General features: G+C 32.3%; 1 pseudogene; it reads right to left on the reverse strand.

The window, feature by feature from the left end:
* Window positions 1-7916: 7916 nt before the first annotated feature.
* LOC134690784 (uncharacterized) lies at window positions 7917-12302 on the reverse strand (annotated as a pseudogene).
* Between the last annotated feature and the right edge of the window lie 1105 nt (window positions 12303-13407).

The raw sequence follows: 13407 nt of genomic DNA on the forward strand, positions 1-13407 counted from the left end.
GAAAATGTGTATTGTGTAATTCAGTTGCCATTGGTGATGAATACCATTACATTTTTTATTCTTCATTTTTTGATAATTGTAGAAAACAATGTATTGCATTTTACTATAGAAATAGACCACACTCATTGAAGGAGACCAATAATAACAAATTGAACTGTTCTGGGTGAACAATTGTGAACGCCTCTATCTTCTTTCGTACATTATTTATTTATGTAATTGTATTGAAATATGTATAATTATTTCTATACCTTTGTAATTTGGTTTGTAAGTATAAAGATATATAGCAAACCATATAACTTATAGTGTAGTGTTTCGTGATTTGTTTGTTTTTGTCTTCTCGTTTTCCCCCTCTTAGACCATGAATTACACTATTTCACATTGTCAGCTCTCCCCTTTTAAAAGGGACATTATATTTGAGATTAAAAATAATTAAATGTATCATTTTTAATGTTCAATCATTAAGTGTGTATTCTTCTGAGCAGGTTTCAGTCTTGTTGAAAGCTTGTTCAAGAATTATTTTTCAAAACATGTGATACAATGGAAATTATCAATGAACATAAACATAATAATAATTATATAATCAAACCAAAAACTAAACCCACTGAAACATTTTCTGTACTTGCAATAAGTAGCTATAGTCTTTATGTATTTACATATATTTATAATTAATCTGGTAAGTGTCATCAGCCAAAATAGCGAGTACAAAGAAATGATTTTACCGCAAATATGTACATCCCATATCAATTTCTTCTTTTCCAAAATTCTAAGATATGTCAGTTTTTTTCAATCATTTATAACAAAGAAGTTGAAATAAAACTCGTTTTGTTCTAGTAAAAAGGAGAAAAATCCCAAATTAAAAAAAATCACAGCATGTTCAATTTACTCGAAAAAGCAACACAATTCTTTTTATGAAACTTTCTAATATTAACACCAACTTATAATTTTTTTCTTCAGTAAAATTTAATTTGATGAAAAAAGAATAAAACATGTTTAAGTACAAAATTGTGATTTTTTCAGGATAATAACCTCAATAAGAGACTGTCAGAGAGACAGCAAACCGGATATTCCTGCATGGGTCGAACCCTGAACATTTAAGCAAGTATGGACACACCATTAAAGCAGCTATGAATTTAGATTGAAATTGAAAAAAATGGTTCAATTTGGTTAAAATAAGATAAGAAGCATTGCTGATGAATTTTGCACTTGAATAATTCGACTTCCTTGAAACCGTTCCAATCTAAATAAAATATTTGATCTCTGATTACGTTATATTACATATGTATAACGTAATCAGATATCAAATATTTTAATTAGTTTGGAAACCGTTCATTCTATTAAACCTCTTAGCAGGGACGTATATAGTTTTTAAGTCCTTGCTCTTAGTTAGAAAACAAAACATATGTTTCGCCTTCACTAGGCGTGTTCAGCTAGTTTAAAAGGAAAAGAAATTCAATGCTAACATTGAAAGTGAAATGGAAACGCAAAATCGCCTGAAAATTTATACTATCAAAAGGGAGCTTACAAAAATAGATATAAACAATATACCATAGTTTCAAAGCTGAAAGCCTTTTTGAGTTATTGTCCGAAAACTGGAAAACCCATAAATCGGAAACGTATTGAGCTTATGTAGATAGAAATAAACAATTAACCAAAGCTTCTTGCAAATTGGTGAAATTGATTTTGAGTTATTGTTCGAAACTGGACCCCCCTTTTTTTAATGAATAAAACCCGAAAATTTGGAAACGGTGAATCCCAAATTTTCAATAAAAACGATTGGGAGCTCACGTCAATAGATAAAAACAATCCACCAATATTTTGATGTTTTTTGAAATTGTTTAACATTTCAAAGCAGTATACTACTGTTGCCGTTCACACCTTATTTTATTGATTTTGTATTTACTTTATATCATATATCCAATTTATTCGTTCATCTAAGTTCACTTTTGTTACTATGTCTTTTGGTTGAGTTGACTCATTTCAATTGTTATTTTATAGTTAGTCTTTCTAGTATGTTGTTATGTTACCCTATTGTTTCAGATAAGGGTGAAGGTTGGTACCTATTGAAACGTTTAAACCCGCTGCGTTTGTTTGCACATGTCCTAAGCCAAGAATCTGATGTTTGATAGTTGTCGTTTGTTTATGTGGTTAATAAGTTTCTCGATCCTCTCTCGTTTTTTATATAGATTAGACCGTTAGTTTTCCCGTTTGAATGATTCTTCACTAGTCATTTTAGGGACCTTCATATTTTGCTTCATGTTGAAGACCGTACTTTGACCTATAATGGTTTACTTTTATAGATTGTGACTTGGATGAAGAGTTATCTCATTAGCACTCATACCATCTTTTTATATCTGTCTAAATTTAAGTCACTGTTCGTATTTTACTTTGTATATTTGGATTCAGCAACAACACAAAAAAGTACAAAATATGTGAAAAAAGAAAAAAAAATCTACCGGGAACCTTCATTGGGGTGAGCAACAACACCTGTGTATTTAGTCAGAATAAACAAATACATGTGAAATGTATCCATGGGACACATAGAAGATGCCCTGCTTGCATGTTAAGTTATAAAGGTACTAAAGAACTGTAAAGGTGACGCTACCCAAATTCATACTTGATCTGAGTTTTGGGTTTAAGTTTCAAAACACTTGGTGAAGGCAATTTGAAACTGAAGTCACAGAACGGAAATGAAAAATCCATTTGTTTAGGGGCATACCAGTAGAACGTAACAAATGACGCAACTAAAATTCAAACTTCATTGTCTATTGTCATGATTGTACGGAAGCCCATAGGGGACCTAAAAAAAAATAAATTATTTCGTTATCTCAATATAAATATCATTATTTTGATATAATTAAATCGTTATTTCGATATAATTAAATCGTTATCTCGATATATTTATATCGTTATCTCGATAATTATTTATTTCGTTATCTCGATATATTTATTTCGTTATCTCGATATAATTACATCGTTATCTCGATATTCATATCGTTATATCGATATATTTATTTCGTTATCTCGATATAATTATATCGTTATATCGATATTTATTTTGTTTATCTTGATAAATTGACGCATATGAATTTTTCACTTTTTATGAGTTATAGGATAACCATATTTGGTATATGAGTTCATTACAACGTCTTCATGTCTGTCAGACAAGTTTCACCTGACCTCGACCTCATTTCATGGATCAGTGATCAAGGTTAAAGTTATACGTGATTAGGTCCGTTTCTCAAATACCATAAGCAGTAGGTCAACAATATTTGGTGTATGAAATGACTGTAACGGGTACATGTCAGTCTGGCAGGTTTCATCTGACCTTGACCTCATTTTCATGGTTCATTGGTTAATGTATTCTTTTTTCTTTTTTTTTTTTAGTCTGTTTTTTAAGTACTTTTAGCAACAGTTCAACTACAAATGTATATAAGGTGTATGTAATGACTGTAATGGGTACATTTTCTAAGGCAGAAAAAATCTTCATATCATCAACAAACTTCCTTCTGGTGTTTTTTATGATACGCTTAATAAGCCCACATGTGCCGATGGGCTGCACCACCTTTTTATTTTTCGTATTTAATTCTTATAATTCTTAATTTAACTTTAACTATAATAACACTATTATTATTGCAATTAAATGAAATAATGAAAGAATGTTTTCAAATAAAGAATAAACATGACGACGAAAAGTGATCCCTATATGTCGCTTCTGCGTGCTCAGGCGACATAAAATGTGGGTCTACCCAACAAGCGCATGTGAATCAGTCTGCGACATTTCTAAACGATGGCAGGGTTCACCTGACCTCCACCTCATATCATGGATCAGTGATCAAGGTTAAAGTAACGTGATGAGGTCCGTTTCTCAGATACTATAAGCAGTAGGTCAGCTATATGTGATGTATGGGGTACATGTCAGTCTGGCAGGTTTCATCTGACCTTGACCTCAATTTCACGGTTCATTGGCCAATGTTATTTTTTTGTGTTTTGGTCTGTTTTTCTAATACTATAAGCCATAGGTCAACTATATTTGGTGTATGGAATGATTGTAAGGTGTACATGTCTGTCTGGCAGGTGAAATTTCTCCTTGACCTCATTTTCATGGTTCATTGGTCAATGTTAAGTTTTCATGGTTGGGTCTTTTTCTTGTATACTATAAGCAATAGGTCAACTATGTTTAGTGTATGGAATGATTGTAAGGTGTACATGTCTGTCTGGCAGAGTTCATCTGACCTTGACCTTGACCTCATTTTCATGGTTCATTGGTCAATGTTAAGGTTTAATGGTTTGGTCTTTTTCTTGTATACTATAAGCAATAGGTCCACTCTGTTTGGTGTATGGAATGATTGTTAGGTGTACATGTCTGTCTGGCAGGGTTCATCTGACCTTGACCTCATTTTCATGGTCCGTTGGTTAATAAATAATTTTTTTGTATTTACTGTCTTCTGATTGGTTAAAATTATTAGTTTTATTTTCAATGTTGTCAATTTTAATGGCGACACGCCCACTCTAACGTTGTGTACTCATACGCAAACATGTGTGTACGTTGTTATTGTCAAGCTAAATAATATAAAAAGTTCTTTGAGCCTTGTTTTTGATAGAAATTTATTTATAATAAATGGCAATAATATATTTTGATTTTATTGAACCATAAAACTAATTTTTGACTCTTGACATTTTACATAATCCGCTTCGCGGATTATTCAATGTGAAGAGTCAAAAATCATTTCTACTCCTCTAGGGTCAACTAGTTTAAGAATGTGTCTAATACTTTCTTTGGTTACTTTCAATCCATGTAGGACACATTTATTATACATCCATCTATATCCGTGTGTACCGTTTGATTCTACATCTGATTCTACAAAATTTATTTCCGTACGTAAATCCGTATATTCCTTCCTTCGATACAAATGCATGTTCCGTAGAATCCTTTTTAGATGGCGTAAAGACAAAGAAATGCCATGGTTTAACAATAAAACTTCTACAATGTCTTTGTATGGTAAATTCATGTAGAAATAATTCTCCACAAGACGGAAACCCTTTTGCGAAGAAAACGCAAATTATTATGATAGTTTATAATGGTTTCATAGATCTACCTAGTAAATTCCTCTGAAAAGTCCGTATTTTTGTTCAATATACAGTGATGTTTTTTTTTAAATTATTGAATAAAAGTAATACTTTAGGGTCGCCGTCTCATCAATTTCCCACAGAAAGTCACAAAACAAGAAAAAATGGTTTTAGTTCATGCTTCTGGTTATTTTTGTTGGAACCACTATGGGTATTCTGGCATATAGTGTTACCCTTGTCCGTCCGCCCGTCCGTACGTACGTACACTAGGGGACTTTGAACATTCTGTTTGGTCGATTTTCAAGAGTTTTTCTATAAAACTACTGAATTGATTTGATTGAATCTAATTATAAGTAAATATGTTCTTACCAAAGTCCTTAACAAGTGTTGTTACTTTTTGAGCCGATCCGAAATTCAAACTGTTTGGCCACTAGCGGATGTCAAAATTTGCATTGACACCCTATGGAAAACCACATTTGCATCACCCTTTTTGAGAATCACTAATCAGAATCGAACCAAACTTGATATAGGTGTTCAGTATAATTTTTATAGGTCCTACACAAGTGTTGTTACTTTGTAGTGGATTCGTTAAACAAGAGTGCACACGCTGAAATGTCTCGCCTGCTTTACTAACGATGATTGGTTTAATGTTGATAGTCATAAAGATAAAGTTTCACTACAAGTATCACATAAACTTCAAATTATCATTTATGAAAATGAGGTCAAGGTCATATAAAACCAAGACAGACAGACATGTTCATCTTACAATCATTCCATCCATCAAATAAAATTGACCTATTGCTTATAGTATCAAAGAAGGAGACTAAAACAGGAAAACTAAACACTTAATGAATGTCTTTTATTTATTTTGAATTAATTGAACCATAATACTAATTTTTGACTCTTCACATTGAATAATCCGCAAAGCGGATTAAAATATTGCCATTTATCATAAATAAATTTCTATCAAAAATAAGGCTCAAAGAACTTTTTATATTATTTAGCTTGACAATAACAATGAACACACATGTTGGCGTATGAATACACAACGTCAGAGTGTGCGTGTCGCCATTTAAATTGACAACATTGAAAATAAAACTAATAATTTTAACCAATCAGAAGACAGTAAATACACAAAATTTATTTATTAACGAATGGACCATGAAAATGAGGTCAAGGTCAGATGAACCCTGCCAGACAGACATGTACACCTTACAATCATTCCATACACCAAATATAGTTGACCTTTGGCTTATAGTGATAGAAAAACAGACCAAAACACAAAAACTTAACATTAACCAATGAACCGTGAAAATGAGGTCAAGGTCAGATGAAACCTGCCATACTGACATGTACTCCATACAATCATTCCATACACCACATATAGTTGACCTACTGCTTATAGTATCTGAGAAACGGACCTAATCACGTTACTTTAACCTTGATCACTGATCCATGATATGAGGTGGAGGTCAGGTGAACCCTGCCATCGTTTAGAAATGTCGCAGACTGATTCACATGCGCTTGTTGGGTAGACCCACATTTTATGTCGCCTGCGCACGCAGAAGCGACATATAGGGATCACTTTTCGTCGTCATGTTTAATTTTTATTTGAAAACATTCTTTCATTATTTCATTTAATTGCACTTATAATAGTGTTATTATAGTTAACGTCAAATTAAGTATTATAAGAATTAAATACGAAAAATAAAAAGGTGGTGCAGCCCATCGGCACATGTGGGCTTATTAAGCGTATCATAAAAAACACCAGAAGGAAGTTTGTTGATGATATGAAGATTATTCTGCCTTAGAAAATGTACCCATTACAGTCATTACATACACCTTATATACATTTGTAGTTGAACTGTTGCTTAAAGTACTTAAAAACAGTTAAAAAAAAAAAAAAAGAATACATTAACCAATGAACCATTAAAATGAGGTCAAGGTCAGATGAAACCTGCCAGACTGACATGTACCCGTTACAGTCATTCCATACACCAATATGGTTGACCTACTGCTTATGGTATTTGAGAAACGGACCTAATCACGTAACTTAAACCTTGATCACTGATCCATGAAATGAGGTCGAGGTCAGGTGAAACTTGTCTGACAGACATGAAGACGTTGTAATGAACCCATATACCAAATATGGTTATCCTATTACTCATAAAAAGTGAAAAATTCATATGCGTCAATTTATCAAGATAAACAAAATAAATATCGATATAACGATATAATTATATCGAGATAACGAATAAATATATCGATATAACGATTTAAATATCGAGATAACGAAATAATTATATCGAGATAACGAAATAAATATATCGAGATAACGAAATAAATAATTATCGAGATAACGATATAAATATATCGAGATAACGATTTAATTATATCGAAATAACGATTTAATTATATCGAAATAACGATTTAATTATATCGGTATAACGATATTTATATTGAGATAACGAAATAATTTTATTTTTTTTAGGTCCCCTATGGGCTTCCGTATGATTGTACAGTTGTAATAATCATTGTGTATAAGTTTTAGACACATTCGATTGAGACAAACTTAAGTAAGAGAAAGGAGACGAAAATTTTAGCATTTTTTTTTATCATTTTGTAAACTGGAACTCCATAACGGTATAGGTAAAGCCACCAAAATTCAAACTTGATCTTTGTTTTGTGGTCATCAGCATTGTGTATAATTTTCATAACAGTTGGTTGAGGCAAACTAAAGTTATATGCAGAACGGAAACAAATTTCGCTACGCACGGACGTACAAACTAACAAAGAAAAACGTAATACACACACCGCTATGTCAACAGGGGCATTACAAAAAAATACCATTTAACAATTTTACATCATTTAATTTTGATTTAGTGCATGTTTTATTATTTGTAGTAGATACATGATTATGCTGCAAACTTGTCAGTGAATGAAACAATATTTTTCGTGATATATACAGATTTTCGTTGAATCTGTAATAAAGAACAGAGAAGTGGTCGGCAGTCCTTCACGTCACCAGGACCTGTTAAAATTTCAAGTATCCTATCGGCTAAATAACCAAGGATATCAGCATTTCCTCGAAGTTGTGAACATTTAATACCAGATTTTAGAAGTTTCTCCATAAAAACGTAACTATATTCTGCTATATGATGAATCTCAATATAAACAGATATCATATTGTTCAGTAATTCCTCAATTTTTTCTTCCACATCTGAACAAGTAGAAATATTATCAGCTGTGCCATCGAAAATTTGAAAATGGAGCGGTCCTTTTATTTTGGCAATTTTTTTACATTTTAATAAGATTTGACGGGAGGCCGATCTTAGTTGGCTTATTTTTAGTGGATGCCGACCTTTTCGATGATTTACGGCTCTCTTGTAATCTCCAGTTCTATTTTTACTAGATATATCAACATAACCCTCCATTTCAGAACCTTGTAGAGTAATTGTTCCTGCCTTGTCTCCATATGATTCTTGATTGCATTTTTCATTTGGTTCCGTATGGTTTGCATACGTGTTTAAACACCCCCAGCAGAATTGTGCGCCACAATAACAGTGCATAATGAAACAGCCACCAGTTTTCTCAACGAATCTTTTACACTGCGGACATGCTTTTCCACGGACTGTTACGAATGATGTAGATAGGGTTATGTCGTCACCAAGCAGTTTTAATTTTTTCCAGTAGGCGGGTGCTTTATCACACGGAACAGGCCAGTGTGGCGGTTGTAAGCATTGGAAGCAAATATGTGTTCCACACATACACGCAACATCCTTCGCTTTTTCAGGATCAGTTACTTTAATTACCCTACAACAGTTTGGATTTGGACACCATTTAGCATCAGAAGCCTGCAGCTTTAGGTCATGATTACGTCGTGTTAATCCAAGAACTTCGAACACATTAATAAATGTCAAAAGCACAGCTTCTGCGACGGTTTTTTTTGCATCCATATTCTGGACAAGTTATAGTGACAGAACCCATGTTCATACGAGATCTGCAATGGTCAATCCAACAGTAATCACAGAACCAATGTCCACACGATGAAAGAGCTGTTCCAGGTTTCCCACCTTCACCTATAAAATCAAGACAAATTCCACAATATTCTGACGAAATATATCCAAACTCGAGTCCAACAACTGATTCAGTGTCACTCGAACTGTTGTTGAAAATTTCTTTGAATAACTCTTTTCGAGTAACAAAAGATAGGTCTTTCTTAATTTTCTGACACTTGTTCAAATTATCAAAATTCAGGAACGTACTTTCTATCACTGGGGGTAGTTCTTCATTTTTGGTAAATCCGTCGGTCGACATCATATCTAGGAATGTCACAGCTCTGTGTAAGATATCTTCTACGCAACCGTTGTAATAGTCAAACATTGTCAAAATTATGAATTTTTCTGTGTTTGTTCCAATATTCAGACATACTCTAAATACGCTGTGTGTCTCTGTGTTGTTAACATCGTTATCATCATATGAAAATACTACGCAGGAAGTAAGATCCCAATTTTTTAAGATTTCTGCTTTCAGACATCCAGAGTTTTTCAATCTTATTTTCATTCTGTCGCTGACATCGATCAGAAACTTTCGAGGTAAACAAGGACATTCCACATATTTTTTTTCATATCGTTCTTTCAGCAACACACAGTCTAACTCACTTTTTGGAATTACAACAAAAACGGGCTCCATTGTTTTTCCATTCTCATTTATAGCCAAACTTGTAGGTTCTACAACTTGTGGTATTTCGTCTGCCATAATCTGTGGTTCATATATTTTTCTGTCTTTACATTCGGTTATCTGCTTTGGGATATTGTTTATGTTGTTTCTTAGACACAAACTTTGCATTAAAGCAGCATGCAATATAATATCTTCTAACAGTTCTGTGTTTGAAATGTCTTCCTTGTTTGCGTTTTCGTACAAGTACGAGGAACATTCATCGTCTAACTTAATTTCCGTTTCGTTTTCGTCGTCAGAGATATCTTTAAATGATGCGCAATATTCATCGTAGTATTTACCAACACTTAGTTTCGCCCGCTGTCTTCTGCCTTTTGTCGTTCGGCCACGCCCATTTTCCGGTTTATCAATACTATGTCCGACATATTTTGGATTGTGAAGAGCTGAGCATGTTGATGGAATAGGGTAAACGACTTCAATTTGAAGAACAGGTTGTGGACATGCTTTATCTTCAAGTCTGCTTTGAGCTACGACTGATTCTCCGTTGAAATAAGTTTTCTTTTTACTTTCTATTTTCTTCGTATTTCCCTTTGAGGAATAGTACCCAACAGTATGACTTTTCTTTGCAATGTCATGGGAAACAATTAACTTGATGTTTGAATTTAGGTCCTTGTAGCTTCCTTCCAAAATAGAATTCTTAAGCATTTCCGGAAGTTCCCATCTGCCCTTTTTATTGAGCGAATACAATACGTCATCTGTATCCATATTTAGATCTTCCAAAATGGTATCTTTCATTGCTGTTGGACTCCAGGACTTTCTTAGAAGACAAGATCTCCTACTGTATGTACGATTGAACCTACAATGTAATACCAATATATATTATTTCATTATTTGCAATTTTTATACGAGATACATAAAAAAAAAATATTTATGATTTTGTTTTGTTCAATCATTAACCATGTCAATGAAATTGGCATAATAAAACTGAAATAATTCGCTTTTAGCAGCCAGTATGGTTAAATTTTGTCATAATAAGATAAGAATCATCGATGATTAATTATTCACTTGCAAGTGAATAATTCGACCTCATTGAATATGTATTCCTGTGACCTTCAATTTAACCCCTTAGCTAGAGATGGATTATGCATGATTTATGCGTATTTAGATATTTTAAGAAAAGAGTGTCAACATTGAAAGTGAAACAAAGGTAAATCGTTTGATTGAATGATTTGATCAAAAAAATCATTCTTATACACATGCTACAGGTACAAATGTAAAATCGAAAATTAACTTATAAATATTTTTTTCTTACTTTAAAATTGAAATGAAACAGATATAGAAAACTTCATTTGCACGAGGTCCATATATAGAAAACTTCATTTGCACGAGGTCCATATATCTATCTATAATAATCATGTTTAAGTGTATGTTTAAATTGTGTTATGGGACCGTCGGATGTTTCCAGGGTCATCTCGATAGTTTATAATAAAATGTATGGCGTTTAATTCAAACAAACCTACATATTTTCGAGCCCATGTCCTGCAAATTATTTTTTCTATGCTTCTTATAATTTGTATAAATGTTTTATATTGTTATAAATCTAACATGAGAATTTTAGTCAAATTGGAAAACACTGATTTTGACAGCTAGTGTCCCTCTAAAACAAGCCTGGATTTCTAGCCCCCCTTTTTCTCCAACACTATTTTAGTGTTTATTATCGACCGTAATTCTAGCTTCAGAATCCTTATTAATAAAAGCATATCAAAACCTTAATTTGACATAAATATATCAAGCAGTTTTTCAATGATACACCAAAGTTTAGATTTCTAACGGTCATGTGGTCTGAAGAAAATCGATCAAATGTTTGCCTTGTGAACGAATGGTTCGAAAATATCTTGTAAGTTGGAAAATTCTCTCGATGATTATATGGTATATTTACGAGCATTCAAAATGGCAGCATAAATTATTAAAATTTTATACACTGGTACTAAGGGACAGGACAATTTTTTTTTTTACTCCAAAATTTGTTAGTTTTGTTAATGTCAATCATATTTCTATACATATATACGTATAAGAATTTTTCATATAATATTTTTATATCGGTGACCGTCGTGGATATTAAACTTGAAATTGATAGTACATCGTTCATAGTAAATCATGTGGAAATCACCTGGGATTAGTGTTTCGTGGGAAATGAAAAGTGCTAGGTTGTGTCTTTTTGACATAAAAACCGTGACAGGCACTTTATAAATTTATCATTGATTATTTTGATTTATAAACAATTTTATTGGAATATATAATGTATATTTATATAAAATTATGATTATTTCATCTTATCCATTATAACTTATGTGTATCCACAACCCGAAATAACACTGACAAGCAGATTCATTTAGTACAGGGACTTACCTTGAATTGGAGGCTCTGAGGGTGTTCCCGGAGTGGACACCCCTTTTGTAATTTTTTTTAACCATTGTGTCGTGGTTCAACGCCTTTATAAACGTTTTATTATGTTGTTAAAGTATGAAGTTGATAGTTCTCTATTTATACTATCGTTTTATTTCTAGCTTGTGATGTAATGTTTATCATTCAGTCTTTTGATAGGACAATACTGATGTAAATATCTAAAAATAGAACTTTCTATAATTATATATATAAATAGATACGTACTCTGATTTCTTCATTGATCTAAGCTAATACACAATGAGTTCTGATGTTAGTATAAAGATATCGCCTAGGACCATTCAAAACAAAGTAAAAAGAAGTGGCAATGTACTTCAAACATTATACATCGTTCATAACGGGAATATCGATCGTCATGTATATGTTATAGTAAAAAGCTGAAATTAGGAATAACATGTAATCACTATAATTTAGGAATTTAATGTAAGTCCCGATGCACTTAGTAAATATAAGTAATCCATTAAACCGCGTACTTATTACCAGTAATTACTAATTTTAAAATGAATATTACACCTATTTACTAACTGTTAAAACAATGTTGTAATATGGTCAGCTGATTATAAGTTATGGTAATACTAACTAGAAGATCAGTGATTACTCTTAAAAAGTTATCTGCATACAATTTACCTTTTTATTATAGGTGGATTACCTAGGAGATAAAAAAAAATAATATATGATTTTATTTCGGGAAATCATTAATCATGTTAATGAAAATGATATCGTAAAATTGATTAACTTTTAGCAGCCAATCTGGTTCTATTATGTTAAATAAGCTGAGAAACATGGTTGATGAGTTGTGCACTTGCAAGTAAATAATTGGACCACATCAGTTGAATAAGTATTCATTTGACCTTCTATTCAACACCTAGCTGGAGATGGGTTACCGATGTATTCAGCTATTAAAATTGTAAAAGTTTCGTTGAAACCAGTGTCTCGCCTAATTTTACTGTTAGTCGCCGACTCAACAAAAATGGGAAAAAAGAAAAATCTTCCTCTTGATACTTTCTTCTGACTAGTACTGTAAGAAGCTTCTGCCCAAATTTGGTAAATACCCAGGATGGTTTATGAAATCTTATAATGTTTTAAAATCTTAAACTGCTGAGTGTATGTACTGTTAACTTGAAAAATATGCCCAAACTGGATTTACTTTTTACAAAATTTACATCTTGATATTTATCTTTAATATGATCATAAACAAAC

Source organism: Mytilus trossulus, chromosome 11 (assembly GCF_036588685.1).
Source record: "Mytilus trossulus isolate FHL-02 chromosome 11, PNRI_Mtr1.1.1.hap1, whole genome shotgun sequence".
NCBI lineage: Eukaryota > Metazoa > Mollusca > Bivalvia > Mytilida > Mytilidae > Mytilus > Mytilus trossulus.